The sequence below is a fragment of the Arvicola amphibius genome, chromosome 7 (assembly GCF_903992535.2).
Source record: "Arvicola amphibius chromosome 7, mArvAmp1.2, whole genome shotgun sequence".
NCBI lineage: Eukaryota > Metazoa > Chordata > Mammalia > Rodentia > Cricetidae > Arvicola > Arvicola amphibius.
The window spans coordinates 25682300-25703496 of NC_052053.1; positions in this window are offsets into that span (position 1 = coordinate 25682300).

The following is a 21197-nucleotide window of genomic DNA, read 5'->3' on the forward strand; positions in this document are numbered from 1 at the left end:
ACACTAAAAAAAACTTACAAGAAAGGATACCCAATTTACGGTAATGACACATATTCAGGAAGAGGAATGCACTAGTGGTCCTTATTGAATCAGTTTCCATGTACAAAGTTCAAATTGCCACACTGCTACACCTTAAATACGTACAACTACTATGCCAGCTAACATTTCAAATAGGGGCTAAAAAACTGGCTCAGTGTTAAAAGCACTCACTGATTTTGCAGATCAGAGTTTAGCTTCCAGCCCCTGGCACAGGGCATCCGATTTCCTCCTCTGACTTACGTAGACTCCTGCACGTGTATGGTGGACATAAATTTATACAGATGAACACACATACTTATAAAAGAAGTAAATAAATCTGACAAAGAATAAAGGCTGCTTATAAATAAAGAAAACTTAGATTTATGCAACATAGAAAAAATGCTGGAGGCAACCTGTACACACTGTTACCTATACAGACATTACATTTTCCCTACACTAATTAGGGTAAAATATTGGCGCTTAGGCAACGACAAGCAAACATACTTGTTCAGTAATTAAAGTGGAACTTATCTCTTTGTGGGTTCAGAGTTCATCCGTTTGAAACCTGCTAGCTCTGGCAGACTACAGAGGAAGACGCAAAGGTGCAGTGTCTGCTTTTGTGACAATAAGATTTCCCTGAACTCTTTTTGAGAGCCTTGTGACTGGAAGCATATGGGAGGACTTACCTGAATGGAACACCCTTGTGGAAGAGTTCCATTTTTTTTTCTTGTAGGTGTTGGCCTGATAATAATTCTATTTCTTGTCTCCTTTGGTCAAGACAGATTTAAAAAAAAATTGGATTGATTCCTTGCGGCTTTTCACGTCATGCTGTCCGTTTCCACTTATCCCCCTTACATCCACCCTTTGCCCTTGCAACGTCCTCCACCCCAAATCAAAATCAAATTTATGAGAAAAACAAAAAAAAGCAAACCAATCAAAACAAACAAAACAAAGCGGCCACACTGCAACAGAATTTTTAAGGGAAAGACCAACCCAATTTTGTGGGTCCAGCAGCAAGTCAGGATTAAATTAATCACCTTTTTGGAAAACTATAGATATTAGCCAGGCAGTGGTGGTGTACGTCTTTAATCCCAGCACTTGGGAGGCAGAGGCAGGCAGATCTTTGTGAGTTCGAGACCAGCCTGATCTACAAGAGCTAGTTCCAGGATAGGCTCCAGAGCTACAGAGAAACCTTGTCTCAAAAAACCAACCAACCAACCAACCAACCAACCAACCAACCAACCAACCAACCAACAAACCAACCAACTAAACAAACAAAAAAACCCACCCCCAACAAAACTATAGATATTATAGCCTATTATTATTTTGTTTTATTTTACTTTTATTCTGTTTTGTTTTTGAGTGTGTGACAGATCTCATGTAGCCCAGGCTAACCTCAAGCTCACTAAGTAGCTAAGGGTTGCCTTGTCTCCTCCTAAGTGCTAAGACTACAGTTGTACACCGCCATGCCCAGATTTATGTGGGGCTGACTCTCCTTGGACTTTGTGCACACTAAGCAAACACTGTCAAGGGTACCTTTGATTGATGTCAGGGCTTCACACATGTGAAATATATGATTTGTCCCTGAGTGAGTCTCTCAGCCCCAAAAACTACATTTAAGAAAAACATGAGAAAGAGCCAGACTCTAGTGGAATGACAGCTTTAGGAAAAATTTAAGCTCGCAGTTGGAAACAATTCCGAAGATTTTGATGAGGAGTCAAGTGAAGGCAATTGTAGAAGGAAGCGGCGGGGCTGCGTCCCGCCACCCCGCCACCGGCTAGCTTTACACCCGAAATAATTACACGGAAACTGTATTCTTTTAAACACTGCCTGGCCCATTATCTGTAGCCTCTTATTGGTTAATTCTCACATCTTCCTTTAACCCATATTTAGTAATCTGTGTAGCACCACGAGGTGTGGCTTACCAGGAGAGATCTTAACCTGCGTCCATCTCGGAGAGGAGAAGCATGGAGACTCACTATGGCGACTGCCTGAAGCATCTCCCCAACTCAGCTTCCTTTTTCCCACAATTCTGTTCTCTCTACTCCGCCTACCTAATTTTCTGTCTCTTAAAGGGCCAAGGCAGTATCTTTATTAAAAATGAAAATAACACATAGACACTCCTCCATCAGGCAATGGAGCAGCTGTTCTATGATGTAGACATTCAATGCCCCGTGGAACGTATACAGAAGACTTGGATACTTGTTCCTTCATCTGGACATGAAATAAAAACCTTGTAGCTGACTGTGAATCTTCATTTACTTATCAGTATCGTCTGCTATGTGGGGCACCACAGACAACTTAAGTACCCCATCTATACGTCAATTTCTCTTCCGGAACTGAGATAAAGCAGTGTCTGCTCCTAGTCTTAGTCATGAGCCTAAGTGCTTATAAAGTGTCTACTCCGTAATTAATTCACAGTCTGCTTTGACTATCATTACTCTCTTGCTGGGTTCTGAAAATTACTTTTTACTTTAATTAGACTTTCTCCTTTTATGAATTTTATGCTTTAACTTGGTGGTTCATAATGGCACTGAATGCGAAGGCCCTCTTTGCCTTCCTTCTCTTATATTTGACCAATAAAAGTCGATTATCTATGTGTTAAGCAAAAAGTCTTTCTCTCAAATCTCTTATAAGGTAAAGGGGAGACTCATATATGAAAAGCAAACACTTTGAGCATTATATATTAAGAGGTCTAATGGGTCCAACAACCCATGTTGGGAGATAAAGTACTTATGAATGTTCCTTGTTTGTAGAGAAAGTTGTTTGCTCCTAAAACAAGAAGGAAACATAAAATCAATAGCATGGAGAGACTTTTACTGGTTTTCTCATACTGGGTCACCTTGCCCAGGTTTAATACATGCAGTCCTACTGCAACTTTATATGTCATGTTTTGTTGACACCCATGAGAGACCTACTCTTTCTGCTGGTGGGAATGCAAACTTGTAGAATTACCTCGGAAATCAGTATGGCTATTTCTCAGAAAGTTGGAAATTAACTCACCTCAAGACCCAGCAATACCACTCTTGGGCACATACCCAAAGAATGCTCAATCATACCACAAGGAAACTTGTTCAGCTTTGTTTATAGCAGCATTATTTGTAATAGCCAGAACCTGGAAACAACCTAGATTCCCCTCAATTGAAGAATGGGTATAGAATATGTGTTACATTTACATAAGAAGTACCACTCAGTGGTAAAAACAAAACAAAACAAAACAATGATATCCCGAAATTTGCATGCAAATTGATGGAACTAGAAAAAACCATCCTGATTGAGGTAACCCAGAGCCTGAAAGATGAGCATGGTATGTACTCTCTCATAAGTGGATACTAGCTGTAAAGCAAACAGGGAGAGCCCTAAAAGATAATATATATAATATATATATATCCCTGGGAAGGGGAAATGGACAAGATCTCCTGAGAAAATTGGGAGCATAGGGGTAGAGGGAGAAGGAAGGACAGAAGGGAAAGAGGAGGAGAGAAGGGGAGGGGGAAGAGAACTTGAGGGAACAGGGTCGAGATGGGGGAAGGACAGAGACAGAGAACAAGGAAAGAGATATCTTGATTGCGGGAACCATTATACAGCTAGCAAGAAACCAGACACTAGAAAAATTTCCAGGAATTCACAAGGATGACCCCAGCTAAGACCCTAAGCAATAGAGGAGAGGGTGCCCTAACTGGCCTTCTCCTGTAATCAGATTGATGACTATCTTAAAAGTCATCCCAGAACCTTCATCCAGCAACTGATGGAAGTAGAGGCAGAGACCTGCAGCGAGCAGTGGGCTGAGCTCCCAAAGTTTAGTCAAATAGTGTGAGGAGTGAGAATATGAGCAAAGAGGTCAAGACCATGATGGGGATACCCACTGAAACAGCTTACCTGAGCTAATGGGAGCCCACCAACTTGGACATGACAACGAAGGAACCAGCATAGGACCAAACTAGGCCCTCTGAATGTGGGTGAATGTTGTATGGCTGGGGCACACTGTGGGGCCACTGGCAGTGAGACCCAGGATTTATTGCTACTGAATGTACTGGCTTTTTGGAACCCATTCTCTTTGCAGGGATACCTTGTTCAGTCTAGACATAGTGGGGGAGGGCCTTGATCCTGCCTCAAAGCAATGTGCTAGACTTTGCTAACTCCCCATTATTAGCCTTACCCTCTCTGTGGAGTGGATGGAGGGGTGGAGTGGGGGAGGCATGGAGGGAACAGGAGGAGGGGAGGGAGTGGAAACTGGGATTGGTATGTAAAATGAGAAAAGATAGTTTTTAGAAAAATAAATAAAAATAGATTGAACAGACATTATCCATATTTGTATGTTTTAGAATGCAAACTTAAAATGTTAAACCATAAGAAAATAAAAGCATTGCACTAATTTTATAAACATTTTTAAAGAAATATTCATATAGTAATTCTAATCAAATCAGTATGTTCACATAGGAATTTTAAAATATCCTCAAATTTGGGAAAAATGATACAAAACGTATCCTGATATTAAATCCTGTTAAAAGATTCATAGCATTTAATATTATGAATGTGAATATATTACATTCTACCTTTTGTAATAGGTTTACAATTGTCTTTTACCAATGAAATGAAATATAATTTGATCTATGAAAAAAAAAGAAATGGAGGAGGAGTGTATAGGGGAGGGTGTGAGTAGAGGAGGAGGGTTTGAGGGGAGGGCCTTGGAGGAGAGGAGAGAGGGGAAACTTCAGCCAGGATGTAAAATAAAAGAAAAATCGTGGAAATGTAGATAGCCTGGGGTTTCTAGAAAACATTGATACATAAGGAGGGTTACTCTTAGACGAGCTTGGATTGATATCTGATTGAATTCTCCCAGTTATACACAAACATTTTTTGTGTTTTGATCAGTGGGCAGTAGTTAATATAACTTAGGCATGAAAATATTTAATTATACATTTATCAAGGTCATTATAGTTTCACCTGAGTATGGCTGAAGGATGATAATATACAGGAAAGAAAGACAGACGCAAGAGTTGGTTTTTGAGACCGAGTTTTGCTACAATCTCAGGCTGGCCTAGAATTTACTCTATAGCACAGGTTTTTCTCAAACTCGTAGTAATTTTTCTGCCTCAGCCCTATGTGCTGATATTACAAGAGCGTGTTAGCTTTTTGATTCCCAAGAGGTATTGAGAAAGCACAAATGTTGTCTGTCTGTGAAGGACAGAGGGATGCGATTTGAGCTTTGAGTTGTAGGAGTCAGCATTAGGTGGAGTGGCAGTAGATTTGGAAACAGTAACTACTAGGTCCTCTTTCTCATTTTTGTTCGCATTTTCCCTTTGGATCGCATGTACCCAACTAATCTCATTTCTACTGAACCCTCTACCCCTACATCAGTCTGATTTTTACAATTTTGGTTTCTTTTTTTTTTTTTTTTTTTTTTTTTTTTTGGTTTTTCGAGACAGAGTTTCTCTGTGGCTTTGGAGCCTGTCCTGGAACTAGCTCTTGTAGACCAGGCTGGCCTCGAACTCACAGAGATCCGTCTGCCTCTGCCTCCCGAGTGCTGGGATTAAAGGCGTGCGCCACCACCGCCCGGCTCAATTTTGGTTTCTGAAGGTACTCCAGGATATAAACTCATAACTGAAGATTTGAAGATTTAAAGCCAGGAGCCTCAGATGAGAAAGAACATATGACATTTGTCTTTCTGGATCTGGATCTGGATCTTAATTTGACGTTTTCTAGTTTCATTGATTTCCCAGAAAATTCATGATTTCGTTTTTCTTTACAGTCGAATAGTGTTTCATGATGTATTTATACCAAATTTTCATTATCAATTCATAAGTTGAAGGATCCATTCAAAGGTTGTTTCCATTTTCTAGCTATTGCAGATAACCTTTATTATCCATTTATCTACTCATGGACATCTAGTCTGATTTCATTTGCTGCACTGTGAACAGGGCGGCAGTGAACATGGATGTACAAGTGATTCTATACTAAGTTGTCGTAGGGTCCTTCAGACTTATTTCCAGGAATGAAAACCTCTATATTGATTTCATCATGCTGCTTGTTGATTACATTTCTTTTTTGAAAATGTGGTCCTGTTGTCTCTTCCCTTTCCCCTGTTCTCCTCCCTTCCCTCCCCAACATATCTCTGCTCACAGTTCTTTGTATTGCCTCTCTGCATCAACTTCTAAGTTGAGAATCAAGTTTGTCATGTATCTTGTTGCTGATAAATCTTGTGCAAAAGGTAATTCAGAACTGTAAAATGAGGACATCTTGTACTTGTTAAGACAGATTTTGTACATTTAGGTGACATTTCAAAGCCTATTGCATGGTCCAGTTGAAGGCCACAGATTCTTTTATGGATAGGTCTTTATGGCATGTGACTTCTTTTGAAATTTGACATGTGATTGTTTCTTTGAAATTTCTATAAAGGCAAACAAAAGTCAATCCCAGTAGCAGTAGGAGCAGAAAAATCACTGTTACTCTCTAGCCAATATATTTGTATATTAAGAAATGTGTGCAAGACCATCATTTTCCACATACAGTAATATAAATACCCAGTTGGGCTTGTGAGATGGCTCAGTAATTAAGAGCATTTGTTGCTCTTGCAGAGGACTGGGTGTGATACCCAGCACCCATATGGTGGGATGATTGAGAACCATATCACAAATCCAGTTCCAGGGGATCCAATTCCCTCTTGTGAACTTCATGAGTTCTAGACACACACATGGTGCATGTACACACATGCAGGCAAGGCACTCACACATAAAATGAATAAATCTAAAAAAACGCTCAATCATTTTAAAAGAAAAAGTAATCCATACATCTTCTAAGAAAAGAAATATTTATATGTTAAAACCATGATCTCTTATGTAGGAAGAAAAGAATGTAAATGTTGATACACATGAAAATGTAGTTCACAGTAAATAATCAACATTTCTTTTCCAGAGAATTAGACCACACAGTGGATTCAGCAGAATCAAGGCTCCACCCTTTAAGACAATGGTGTTGCACACATCACTTGCATGGATGGAGTTGTGTAAATATGTAAATATTTCTATGAAAATCATTCAATTTATGTTTTCTTGAAAGTTTATGCTAAAAATAAGCATAGTGCCCATTGTTAAAAATTCACGTGTTTGTATCAGTCCAGTTATCTAATTCAAGGTTATAAATATTTACTAAAGAAAGAATCAGTTTGTAATCAAAATAAATTACAATTCAAGAACAAGATAATATCATGCTTGAAGCTCAACAATCAAAAAATCAGAGAAAGGTACCACCACTGAAGCCTTAATAGAATAACCTGCTTTCTTTCTCACTAATTTCCACCAGATAATAATTTATCGCCTGGCATTGTTCGTTTGAATAACAGGTTAGGTATAAATGTGAAGTTTCAGATCCTCCCAAAGAATTGCATGCTAACTAGTTGTTTTAGCTTGCTTTTGATTGCTGTGATAAAGACACTATGACCAAAAGCAACTTGGGGAAAAAAGAGATTTTTTTTTTCATCTTATAACTTACAGTTCATCATGAAGGAAATCAAGGCAGGAACCAGAGGCGGGAACTGAAGCAGAGGCCAGAGAGGAACACTACTTCTGGACTTGCTCTCCATGGCTTGCTCAGTCTGCTTTCTTACACTATCTAGGGCTCCCTGTATAGGGGTCACACCACTCACAAGAAGCTTGGTCCTCCCATGTAAATCATCAGTCAAGGAGAAAATGCCCCCCTGATGTACCTGTAGGCCAGTCTGGTAGCGGCGTTTTCTCAGTTGAAGTTTCCTGTTTCTGGGTAATCAAAGGTTGTGCCAAGCTGACAAAAAATTAATCATCACATCAGTTCATAAAATAAAATTTATTCTTAGTTTCAGAGACACTGAGAACCAGAGAACAGAAAGAAATACATATGAAGGCAGAAGTAGGGACAGGATCTCACGGGTCCCTGGAGATTGTTAACGTTACTTCAAGGGCAAAGGGAAACCAACTATGCAGCCTCCCAAAGACCACTGAATTCTTATTGGAGGATAAAGATTTAGATAAAGACCAATTTATTCCTGCCTAAATATACCTAAAGAGGGAATTCATATAGAAAATTATATTAATGAGTGAATTGAATAATATTTATGAAGCGTCTATGTACCAGATATCACAAATGGAAAGAACGAAAGCCACAGATCACAAGCAGTGACGGGTAATGATAGTTTTGGCTACTCAGGAGTCTAAGGCAAGAGGATATGGTGGAGGTCAGGAATTTGGGATTGTATAGAACCTTTCATTTACAAAAAACCAAGACAGAGAGACAAGGCATGGTGGTATAGTACTGTTTTCCAACCTTTAGAAGAATGAATGCAGGAGGATCACAAGTTTAAGGGCTATATGAAGTGACCCTGTATTATATATATATATATATATGTATATACACACACATATATATACATACATATACACACATACACACACATACATGCACATAAACACCCCCCCCCCCGAAACTAACAAACGATTCCACCCCAGACAGCCACTTAGGCTAATGGAACATTCAGCAAAAGCATCAGATAAGCTACATCATGTATAGCTCTAGGAAAAGCATATATATGTTCAACATGTTGTTGGAACCTCAGGAGAGGCATTCCATTTAACACTGTTAGGAAATGAAAAAATACACATTTGGGAAAGTAAATGTGACTGAAGTTATTAAAGAAGACTTCTGGTACTTATATAACATCTTTACAAGGCCCCAAACACTTTTCATTGTTATAAACAGCATGGCAAACATAGAGCTGGCCTGGGCTTATCATCACTGCTGATGAGAGTTGGCCTAAAACCTATTTTAGAGCTCAATATAATTTGATGCAGAGAACAATCATACTATAAAGCAGCCCATAAATGAAATTATGGAGACATATGTACATTTTTGTTTTATGAACTTAACTCTGAAACTCAAACCTTTGAAACTGTATTGAGGGATGGAGAGGTGGCTGAGCAGTAATAGGTGCCTACTACTCTTTCAGAGGACAAGAGTTTAACTCCCAGATGCCCTCAACTCTAGTTCTAGAGAGATCTAGAGCTAGAGGATCTGATGCTTCTAGCAACTGTGGGAACTCGTACTTTCATGGATATGGAAACGCACACATTATCAAAAATAATGAAAATATAAAATTGTATCGAGCAACCCGTATGTCAGTCAGCATGCTAGAGATGAACATTTAAGCAAAAAAGGTAAGATGTGGTAAATACAGGTGACTAATAAAGAACCAGTACTGTTGTGTTTCTTATGTTTGCAACTTCTTCCCTTATTCCTTCTTGCCTGGTAACTGTCACTGCACAGAGCTGAATCCTCCAGTTCTGATTTGAATTGACAGCCACTATGGACAAGAGTCATTAAACAATGGTTTTTGTTTAGGAGCTACATGCTTTGTATAGTAGTTCTAAAAACATCATAAATATGGATTTGATTTACATACTTAATGCCTTATTTATTCAGTTGGCTTGTTCAAACCTTTTGGGAACAAGCCAGCTGTAAATGAATAATTATTTACAACTATCATCGATGGAGTGCTTACTGTGTATTCTTAATAAGGATTAACCCATTTAACCAGCAAAACAACCAGGTGCGGAGGCTACTTTTATATCCTCCATTCTACAAGCAAACACACAGCACAGAGAGGTTAGGTAACATGCCCAAAGTTGTGGAACTAATACATATTAGATCCAAAAGTTAAGCCCTGACAGCCAGACCTCAGAGACATTTCTTTCATCCATTGTACTGTACCAACTCTAGCATGGCACAATTTCACATTATCCCAGCAGATCTAGTGAGGTGCTTGACATGTTGATGCCATGGAGGTAAGACCAGTATTCCAGAGGGTCCCTTGGAAGCACATGATTATCTTTCTAAGGTAGCAGTAAGCTTGTGGCAGGTACTAGACACCTCAGCATGCCTGACCTTGTGAGATAATCTAGTTGTCTCTTTAAAAGGTTTGGGGATTTGGCACATACCCTTAATTCTAGTTCTCAAGAGGCAGAGGCAGATGGATAGCTATGAGTTTGAGTTCAGCCTTGTCTACATAGCCAGTTACAGGTCAGCTGAGGTTGTACATAGTGAGACCCATTCTTAATAAAAAGCTTTAGAGGTATAAAGCCATGTCTTATAAGACAAGTGATTTCTTTTCTTTTCTTTCTTCCTCCCTTCTTCCCTCCTCAAGAATTGACCTCTACATGCAACCCAGGCTGGGTTCCAGCTAGCTACTGCTTCAGCCTCCTGAGTGTGGAGATTCTAGGCACTGACCACACATCCAGCTGATGATGAGTTTGCAGAGGGAGATGAAAGCCTGCAATTACACAGATCAGAACAGACAGCAAGCATCCCTGCTCTGCTCTGCCTAGCCCTTTGGACACACAAACTCATAAGCGTAGTAAGGTGGTTCTTCAGTCGTTTCTTACTGAGCAATAGCTTGCCAGAACAAGCTATTTATATTTATATTTATATTTTTATATTGTCACTATAACCAAGATTAGGTTGAAGGCATAGGTTGAATGTGAGCCTCCATATAACCCACAGCAACCTAAACTGCTGTGTCAAGTAAGCTTAAGTTTTTGTTTATAATTTGTCTTCAGGAGCTTCCTTTGAAAGTGCAAACCATTCATGGTTATTTAAGCTTTAATAACAAACATCTTTGTTGGCATTTTTGGACTAACATCCTATAGGACAGGAAAAAACACATTTTCCAGGTGTATCTTGAGTCTAGCTCTACTTTAATACTTTCTGTCATTGTATTGCTTTGATATTTCTCCCTCTCTCTTCCCTCCCATTCTCTCTCCTCTCTCTTTTTGTTTGCTTCTCGTTTCCCCAACTATTTTTGTCTCTCCTTATTTCTACTGTTGCTTCTTCTAGCTCTCTCCTTGTCTCACTCTCATTTTGATTTTGTTCTCTTAGTGGGATAGCAGACAGTTGCAAAATTAACCATTATAGACATAATTAATTTATCATGACCAAGAACAAGTTTTGTGACTGAGTGGAGCCATTATGACTTTGACCTATGTAGGTGTTGGAAGACTTGTGTGTTAAGGAGAAAGGGGAACCATGGAATCAAGATGCTATTCTATGTATTGATGAATGAAAGACTTTTTAAAATTATCCCCAAGAATTAAACAATGAATGATAATGTATACAGTTTGCCCAAAGAATGATGTGTCCACATTTTTGTGTGGGGATCAATACAGTAAAAGAGTTAGATTAGAGAGCTCCTAAATTTAGTAGGTGGCAAAGTTTTTGACTTCAGTGAAAAATAGAAGGAGCAATAGTCAATGACCCTGATATATAATAGGTGCTCAGTTAACAAATTCCAACTATACAGGAGGAATATTCTCATACTGTCCCCAGTGAGTGTTCCTTTTTAAACTGAATTTTAAATTAGGTATTCCAAAATCAATCTAACACCTAGCACTGCTACTCTTCTATACCACTGACTTAAAAAGACAAACTTATATGTTATATTCAGGATCTATTTATTATTAGAAACAGTACCAAGACACCCCATCCAGTCTCCCTCAGGGATAGCCATATCATAACTGGGAAACTATGTCGGTAGAATCCACTGAGCTTATGTAGGTTGTACCAATTTTAGCTGTTCTTATTTTTATGATTTTGTTTGTCTATGCTGTATCACAACAATATGGATGATCAGAAACACCACTGTGGTCGAATGCAGGCTGTCACATCACTTTGACATTATTTATGCAATTTTTTACATTCCACTATTTTTTGTTTTTATTGAGCTATATATTTTTCTTCGCTCCCCTCCTTTTGTCTCCCCTCCCCTTCTGCTCTCTCTCACGATCCTCATGCACCCAATTTACTCAGGAGAGCTTGTCTTTTTCTACTTTCCATGTAGACCTTTGTTGTCTAGGTTCTCTGGGATTGTGGATTATAGGCTGTTTTTTCTTTGCTTTATGTCTAAAAGCCACTTATGAGTGAGTACATATATTTATGCATTTTTTTTAGAAACCTCCTGTCCACTTCTTTCCCTACTGTTGGGAATTGAATCGCTTTGTATCCATAATTTTATCATCTAAAAAGTTATGCGAATGGAACAATAACAATGCAGCATCTGAGAGAAACACTTAGGGTGAAAATATCAGTGTAACTTGTGCGATACTTCCTTATAGACAATGGATGAAAGAAGAAGCGACAAATTAAGAGATGATATACGTGGAAATAATGAGACTGGCACAAGTAGGGATGTCATTCTAGTGCCTTGTCTTGGAAAGTTGGTGAGATCATTATGATCCCATTCAATGTAGAAGCTTGGAGAAGCCTTGGTGCTGTTGCTTCTTAGGTGTGTGAGTAAAACACAGCTTTCTAGGATCAAATAATAGAACTAGATTGTCTTAGAGGTTGTCGTGATTTCTCTCCTTAAATTTCTCTCTTTTTTTTTCCTGATAGGATTAAATGTCTGTGTGATCCTGTTAGAGAATCCAACAAACTACAGTAAGTGAACCACATAAAGACAACTTGAAAGAGTGTGGTCCTAGAACACTGTTCTCTTGGACATGGGGGTAATGGCAGAAGTGAGTGGAGGTCATGAGGGAGCTATGATACCAGAAGTGACTGGGTTAAGTGGGAGAAGCACTGACTTTTAAATGAAGTAAGAAAGGGTGTGTGAGTTGAAGTAGGCAGTAGGGGTGACCATTGGGAGAGCAAACCTCTCTTAGTGGTTTTTAAAGGAGGAAGGGATGCTATTTATTTCAATAGTTTGCCATTCTTGAGACTCTGAACTTGTAGGCGTAGAATGAAGCACAGTAGCCACAGAAGATGAGAATGGATTTGTATTTTCCCGGCTCTGCATACAGCCACTTGTTATAGAGTACCCTCTATAACAAGTTGAAAATACATGAATGAAGCTACCTATTTTTGAAAGGTTCCGGGATTCCAATCTTACCTCTTGCCAAATCAATTCAGGATGTGGAGCTTGGCAAGTAACATTATGGAAATTATTTAGTGGCATAGGATGTGTGTGAGAAGAAAGATATTTTCTCTTCAACTGAGACTATGCTCTGTCACATTCTTTACCTGGTGAGCCATATTAGTTTCAACTTTTTACGTTTTTTTTTAGTTCTTTGGAAGTTTATTGTAAGCTTTAACACAATGTATGAAATAGTGCCTTGGGACCCCAAAATGCTGAAGCCAGGGTTCATAAAGCATTTATTAGGACGTGATGATATAACTCTAGAGGCCATCCATGTTAACCCACTGTTATAATGCACAGCTGAGGAACATATTAATTTTCCCATTAGCAATGTGAGTCTATTTCATTTTCGGTTAAACAGCCAAAAGGATATTTCTTCTTCCCTTTTTCTTCTACTGATTGCCCTATCTGAGCTGTAACTAGCTGAACATTTACAACTCTGAATGATATAATGCAATTAAGACTCTATAACACTCTAATTTGCATATCTCATTATATAGAGTGACACCATTAGAAGACATGTGTTGAAGCTTTCAAAATGATTATGATATGTGAACGTATTAGAGGATAAATATGCTTTGCTGAAACAAGACTGTGCGGTAGTCACACATAGTACTTTAGCTAGACCTGCTGCTGCCACTCCCTCTTCCTCCTCCATCTCTTTGTTCTTCCCCACCTTTTCCTCCTAAGCAGGAAGTCTCTGTTTATTTTGGGAAACATTATCATGAGCCTCTGAGCCTCTGATAAGGTTTTATTGTGCACCCAATTGTGTTTAGAGGAGTCATGAATATAACGCGCATAGCCAATGTGGAGGTCGCACCGAGACTGAACGAGTAACACCTTAGCTGCCGAGGGCCAGACACACGCAGTGAGTTTCAGAACCAGGCAGACCTTATGAGTTACACACAGTGGCCAATAATCATTGGAGGAGGGGTAATAGTCATAGGCAGAGGTAATTATGGATGGTAGCCTCTGAGACCGAACTGGACTGAGCTCAGAGAAACAAGCAAGGCTCCAAGGTATTTTATGACCAAGTACTAATAATACTATATTTTTTCAAATTTTCTCCTTTGTGAACACAAGCACAACAGCCCCAAAATAAATGGCATAAGGATGAAAATTCTAAAGAATAATAGTTATTCAGACCAATTAATAGAAATTATATGATTTTCATATTTTTTTGAGATTATAATTTAATCACAGCATTTCTCCCTTCTGTTTTCTCCCACCAAGTCCTCCCATAGGCCCCTCCCTGTGCTCTTTCAAATTCATGGGCTTTCTTTTTTTAAAATAATTATTGCACACAAACATATATTTCTAAGTGTGTATATATATATATGTATATATATATATACATATTTCTAAATAAAACCTGTTCAGTTGTTAACTGCTTGCATGTGTGTTTTCAGGGCTGACCTTTTGGGGCTGTACAAACAATTGATGTGTACTTTCCTGGGGAAGACTTCCTCTCTCATTCCCAGCTTTCCGTAGCTGCATGTAGTTCTTTGTGTAGGGTTTCAGTCTCATGGACTTTTCCTGTCTAGTTTGTATTTATTTATTTTTTTCATTCTGCTCTTTAATTATTGGTCCCGTTCTATGATGTAGGAGGCCAACTCATTAACAGCATCATTCAATGTCCCTTACCCCTGACTCTAGGTTGGGTTTGACTATGTGGGGCCTCTGGCAAAAAAGATAGTTGACTACTTGTTTCCCTAGTTTCTTTTTTGCTTGACCAACATTTGACAGTGACTACATGAGTTGTACACATGTTAGCAGGGCATCTCAATATAATGAATACAGCTTAAATATCGGAGCCACTCACACACACAAGCTCTGTGGTCTACATGGGTTTGGCTGACAATCCTTCTGAGCTTACTTATTTGGACCTGAAGGTAGTCTCTTCTTAGTTTGACAATCCCTAGGGGAATCTTTCTTGTTTTATTTTTTCCCTTTGATTTATTTTTGCTGCTCTGGGGTAAGTACTCTCTCCCTGAGACCGCATTAACCTGTCCTTCCATCCTGGGTGTGTTCATCAAAGAGGACTCCCTGACTTTCCTTGGAACTTCAGCTCCGCTGGGTCTCCTGAACCACTTATCAGACACCACCATTCAATACAGACTGATGAATGATTTATTCCTGTGAGTAGGAACAGAGTCACCCTTTAAATTTATCAGGGTAAACTGAGGCTGCTGGGAGGCATGCGTGTGTTAAAATCATATCACGGAAAACCAAACCCAGGAGCTTAGGTGTATCAGACTGAGGAAAGACTGTAACCTCCTTGCCTGGGTCCTATAAAGCCACGGACGTCTAGCAAGTCTAATGGTACAATGGTAAAAGGCCTACGTCAATCTGTCCTCCTGTGCTGGGTGTATTCATCAAAGATCAACAGGACTTTCCCCACCACACACACACCAACTTTCATTGGGACTTGGGTTCTGCTAAGTCTTCTGCTGTCAATGTGGCCTCCTTGACTTCCTGCCCATCCAGCTGTTTGCCCATCTGGACCTGACCTGCTATTTTCTGCTCTGGCTTGGTTCAGTTTTTCACCTCACAGCTGGAACAGCTTTGCTCTTAAACCCCAAGCCCAGCAGCTGAGCAGCAGCTCCCTCCCGGTACTCATCTGGTTTGTTTAATCAATACAGACTTTCTCAGCCCAGTTCTGAAACCTTCTGAGCTCTGCTACAGTCCTTTAACTCATACGATTTTTGTAAAACACACACACACACACACACACACACACACACACACACACACACACACACACACACAGATAATTAGGCCCATTGACTGTGTATTGTGCTATGTGCAATATGATATTTTATATTAACAATTAAGATTGAAATAAAAAAATCTGCACTCAACTTGGCCAGATTATGGAAGAAGGTATTATTTGGAAAATTGCTGTCATTGAAACCGCTGAACCATGTGAATTTATTGCTACTTAATGACTTCTGTCACTGTGGAAAGATGCAGACATATTCATCTATGTTCCTGGCATAGTGAACTCATGTCCGCTGCCTGCATTATTTTTTGAGATGGAGTCTCTCCCATTGGAGCCCAGTGAGTCTGCTAGATTGGCCAATAGGCATCAGAGATCAGCCTGTGTCTGTCTCCTCCATGCTAGGAATACAAGCATGCACAGCCTTGCCTCACTTTCAAGAGGGTTCAGGGAATTGAACCCAGGTCCTCATGCTTGCACAACAAGTATTTTATTGATTGAGCCATCTCCCCAGCCACAAGAACTACCTTTTAAATTAGAAACGAATGTCAGACTTTGATTAGATGTGCCCAATTAGATGTGCTGTCTTAATTTCGTTAATTTCCAATTTTCTATGTTTTTTGATTCTGCTTAACTTTTCTTGGTTCTGCTCTCCCTTAAGTCTTGACCTGCTGATAATCATTAAACCAACTATTTGATGACTCCTTTGTATGTAAGAAATTATTTCTTTTCCACCAGACTTGATGTTTTAAATTGACTTGCAGTTGCCACATTAGAATCTCTTTTACTTTACACTAATATGACTTAAACGTTAGCTTAACATACTTTACTTGATTCGGATCGGCCCAAACATGTTCTGTGTGTATACACTGAGTGTCTACAACTCATTTGCAGGTGCCAGCCGTGCCCATTTCAGTCAGAGTAGATAGTGTGACTTGAGAAACAGATCCCTGATTAGCATACTGTCTGATCAATCTAATAAACTTTAATTTAGTTCCGTTTAGCGTTTTCCTCCCCGGGGCACAATGTGACTTTCTCCAAGTTGTTCAGGTGAAACTTTGATCTCCCACTCAGTGCTACTGACATGAACTTACTCAGCATTTCTCTCCCAGCTGCGAGGTTCATGGGAGTCTGCCAGGGTGTGCAGCCTCTAGCAGATCTTCTTATCTTACGCGATCATCCACTTACTGAACCAGCAGGGGTGCTCCGGAAATTGCAGACATTGGGTTATGTAGAACCTACTGAAATGAACTAGGACCAAGGAAATGTGTACTCCAGGTCATCTGAAAATTCCAACTTGAAAAAGTTTTGGCTCAGTGGCAAAATGCTATTAGAGGCATTGTAATTAAAATAAGGTACTAAAGAAAAGACCAGTGAAATTTCAACCTTGCATGAATGGTCATTGTTACATTCCCTCCCTCTCTTTCTTTCCTTTTCAGAGGAGTCTCACTGTGGAGCCAAAGCAGGCCTGAAGCTTGCTATGCAGCCCAGGCCTGGCTCACCATTGCATTTGAAAGGTTTTTCTAGATTCGTTGATTTATACGACTTCCTTGTTCTTTTTTGGTGACTATTCATTCCATTCTCACACTCTTACCTTTGCATTTGGGCCTGCCAGACTTTTTTTCTATTTTGGAAGTTTGAAAGGATACGGTAGAGTAAACAGTTTCAGAATTGTGAGTTAAGTTTCATTTTAAATTTTAGTTACAGCAGGGGGTTGATTCTCATAGGGAATCCACTCTTCTCCGCGTGGCTCAGTGATCTTGCTTAGGATAGAGGTCAAACAACCATCGCCGGGGTTGTTGGAATAAAGACAAGGTCAGTGACGCGCTTGATAGCAGTAGGTACCTAACAAATATTGGCTGCTGAATTTTCTTTAAATTAAAAAAAGCTATTTGTATTTATTTATTTGTGCCATGGTGCATATATGCATTTCAGAAGAGAAACTGTAGAGGCCAGTTCTCTCTTTCCACTATGTAGCTTTGGTATCTAACCCAGGCCTGACTGCTTGTGTCCTTATTCTCTGAGCCCTCTCTTTGGGTTCTCTTTCCTTTCTTTCTTAATACATGCTTTTACAGTTTTTGCATGATAATAAACACATTGGTGATACTCTTCATTTTTCTTTTTCTATAAAGTTCTCCCCTCATTCTTTGCAACAATCAAAAGATTTTTGTTCATCATTTTGTGAGTTTTCTTGCCTTCCTGTGAGTTGTGATGGGCAGTGTTCTAGGCATTGGTTAGACCATTATGAACAAATTGCAAGACTTAGCTCTCATGGGGCCTAGATGCTTGTAGTTTGGTGTGACTTACCTCTTTTGCAAACCGAAGGTAGAAAGCTGTTATGTTTTAAAATCCTTGAAAGTCTTTTTGTGAGTTGCCATTGATGTCAACGTGGCATGCTTTTAGAAATAGCAGCTGATATTCAGATTTTTACACAGTTGAGGGTCCTATTTTTAAGAAGAAAAGAATAGAAGGAATTAATTAACTACCAAATCACAAACATTTTCTTAATTATTTTCTTTAAAACAACCACTAACGGCAAATTTGATTTTTTTCCATGTCTAATATTAAAGGATCTGAGAAAATGGAAATCTTGTCTACCAAGTAATACCACCAAAAGATAGTAGTAATTCTGTTTGTGTTCAAAATCCATGTCTTTTGGTACCCCATTGACAAGTGGCAGCATTACCCAAATGGGATGGATAATCCCACTGACTGTTTAGCATAAGTTCTGCTTTCTATGCTGAACTTTCACCACGTGCACCCCAGACAGAGCTGGACCGAGAGTGTAGAACAGAGGTGGGAATAGATGGTTTTGAGGACAGTGTGCACTCTTAGGAGTCATAATCAACAGTTGTCACTTAATATTCCACTACCTAATCCACATGGGATGACTGGGTCATGAGGGGTACCGACCTAAAAACAGAGCAGTGTTTCTGTGAATGGAACACGTATGACTTCCTTGGCCTTGGTTGGGTTCTGCAGATCCCCACTCTGTGGGCAACGTGGATCTGGAAAACCTTCTGAATTATTTTTTTAAAATAATTTGTTTATTTTCATTTTATGTGCATTGGCTTTTTGCCTGCATGCATGTCTGTATGAGGGTGTTGAATTCCCTGGAACAGACAGTTGCGAGCTGCCGTGTGTGGGCTGGGAATTGAACCCCGGTCCACTGAAAAGAGCAGCCAGTGCTCTTAATTACTGAGACATTACTCCCGCCCCACCTTCTGAATTCTTTGTATTTCTTAGGGGTCTAACTTAACCAGGGGTTTCATCTTTGCAGCTGGAGTTCCTTATTTTAAACAAAAAGGAAAAAAAAAACCTAAGGTCTGCTTTAATGACTGAAGAGAAAACAAAGTAAGGTTCTGTGATATGCTAGCTTGTTCTTTATCTTTTTTAAAAATGAAATTATCCACAAACTTCTAAGATATCTTGTTCAAGGTCTTCCCAAGAACAGGCATTTTTTCTTAAAGTCAAGCATGTAAAAATGATATTGTGCTATCTGACACACCAGACAGCAACAAAGTCATTTGAAACTACTTCTTGGCTAGAAAACAGTGATTAGGATCTTCTCATTGAAATGTCTTACTGAATTTGGTGAGTTTTAGCATTAATAAGTTAAATTATTCTTCTAAAATTATCTAAAGAAATATTTTGCCATATATAGCCCAAATTTTCTTAAAATGACATATAAAACAAATTCTTTAATATCATATTGCAAATTTCATTACAATTACATAAATATTTTAATAATAAATCCTTTAATAAAACAATGATAACACAGTAGCAAAACCTGATTTAAAAACTGAGTGTAAGTTGGGAAATGGTGGTGCATTCCTTTAATCCCAGCACTCGGGAGGCAGAGGCAGGAGGATCTCTATGTGTCTGAGGCCTGCCTGGTCTACAAGAGCTAGTTACAGAACAGGCTCCAAAGCTACAGAGAAACTGCCTCGAAAAACCAAACAATAACAACAAGTTGGGTGTAAAGCAACCAAAGTTGCTAAATATCCAGTTTAGCCTAGAGAATCATAATAAGAAACAGAAAGTTTCATATGTGTTCTGTGGCAAAATTTCTGCCTTTTTGTGATTATTTGGTTTGCACAAGAGTGAAATTGACATTCATAAAAAGCCAACATTCTAGCCTTTTTAATTTCCTAATTATACTGAAATTCCCTCTGAAGTCAGACTAGTTTTATGCATTAATTAACTTGATTCTTCTGTGCAAATATTTAACAAACATGTAGGAAACAAACATCCAGACATCGATTGAATTAAAGAACTATTCAGACATTGATTGAATTAAGCTGAACCCATAGTGTGGATTCTACAGGCTGTTTAGTAAGTGGGTGGGAAGGGGCAGGTTTGACTCTTCCTGTACTCTGGGGCTGTGAGAATCACTGGGTACAGATGATTCCCTTACAAACTGAGAGCCAAAGACTTATTTAGCTCAGTAGAGAGATGGGCTTCACTCCGAAACACCAAAGTTATGTCTTCTAATGTGAATTTATGAATTTGGCATTTAAGTTATCGATCACTTTTAGAAAATTATAAACACCGGTGCATCAGAGAAAAGCGTGAGATGTACATAATATTCTTTCTTAGATAGAGTCTGGATGTGCAGACCAAGTTGGCCATAGGCTTGTTGTGACCTTCTAGCCTCTGCCTCCAGACTATTGGATTTCTGCTGTTGCTCTACCATGCCTGGCTCTCACTCACATCTTTACTCACGCTACTAGGAATACTTGAATACTCGCATGGTACATCCCTCTCCCAAATGAATAGCTGCCATAGCTTTGTGACCGTAGAGAACCAAGGGCAAAGGCTGAAAGAGAAGCCTGGCAGAATGGCATCTCCAAAGTGCCCTCTCTTTGTTTGTCTGTTTCATTTCCTTTCTCTTCCTCTGACTTCTTCATTGTTTTAGCTCAAAACCCACTATTGGGCCGACGAGACATATTGCCAGGCAAAGGTATCTGCTGCCAAGCTTGATGACCCAAGTTTCATCTCCAGAACTCACACGTAAGGGGAGAACCAACTACTGCAAGTTGTCCTTTGACCTCTACATACATGTACTGGTGTATGTACACAAAATAAATTAACAGGGTATAATAAAAAAAATTGAAAGTTGTTTATTGCAGGCTGTGTACTTGACCCTAGTCATTGCTTTTCTTTACTAACTCTACGTAACAGTTAATCACACACAGCATTTGGGAGGGAGAAGAAAAGAGAAGAGCAATAGAAGAGGGCAATGAGAGAGGTAGAGAAAAAGACTTAAGACAAAAGCAAAGGACAAGTTGTTAATATTAATTCACATTACTTTGAACTTTATCTGCCATTGAGTTGGTTATTTTATTCACTTACCAAATATTTATTGAGCAAATACTATGTTCCAGGCACAGTCCTAGACCCTGGGGATGCAAAGTCAAGAAAGACTTGCTTGTTCCTGTCCTCAAGGAAGGCCCAGAGTGTGGGGGAGAATAGAAGAGAGTAAACCGGACTAGGGAGGGGGTCTGATGGAGTCATGTAGAAAGC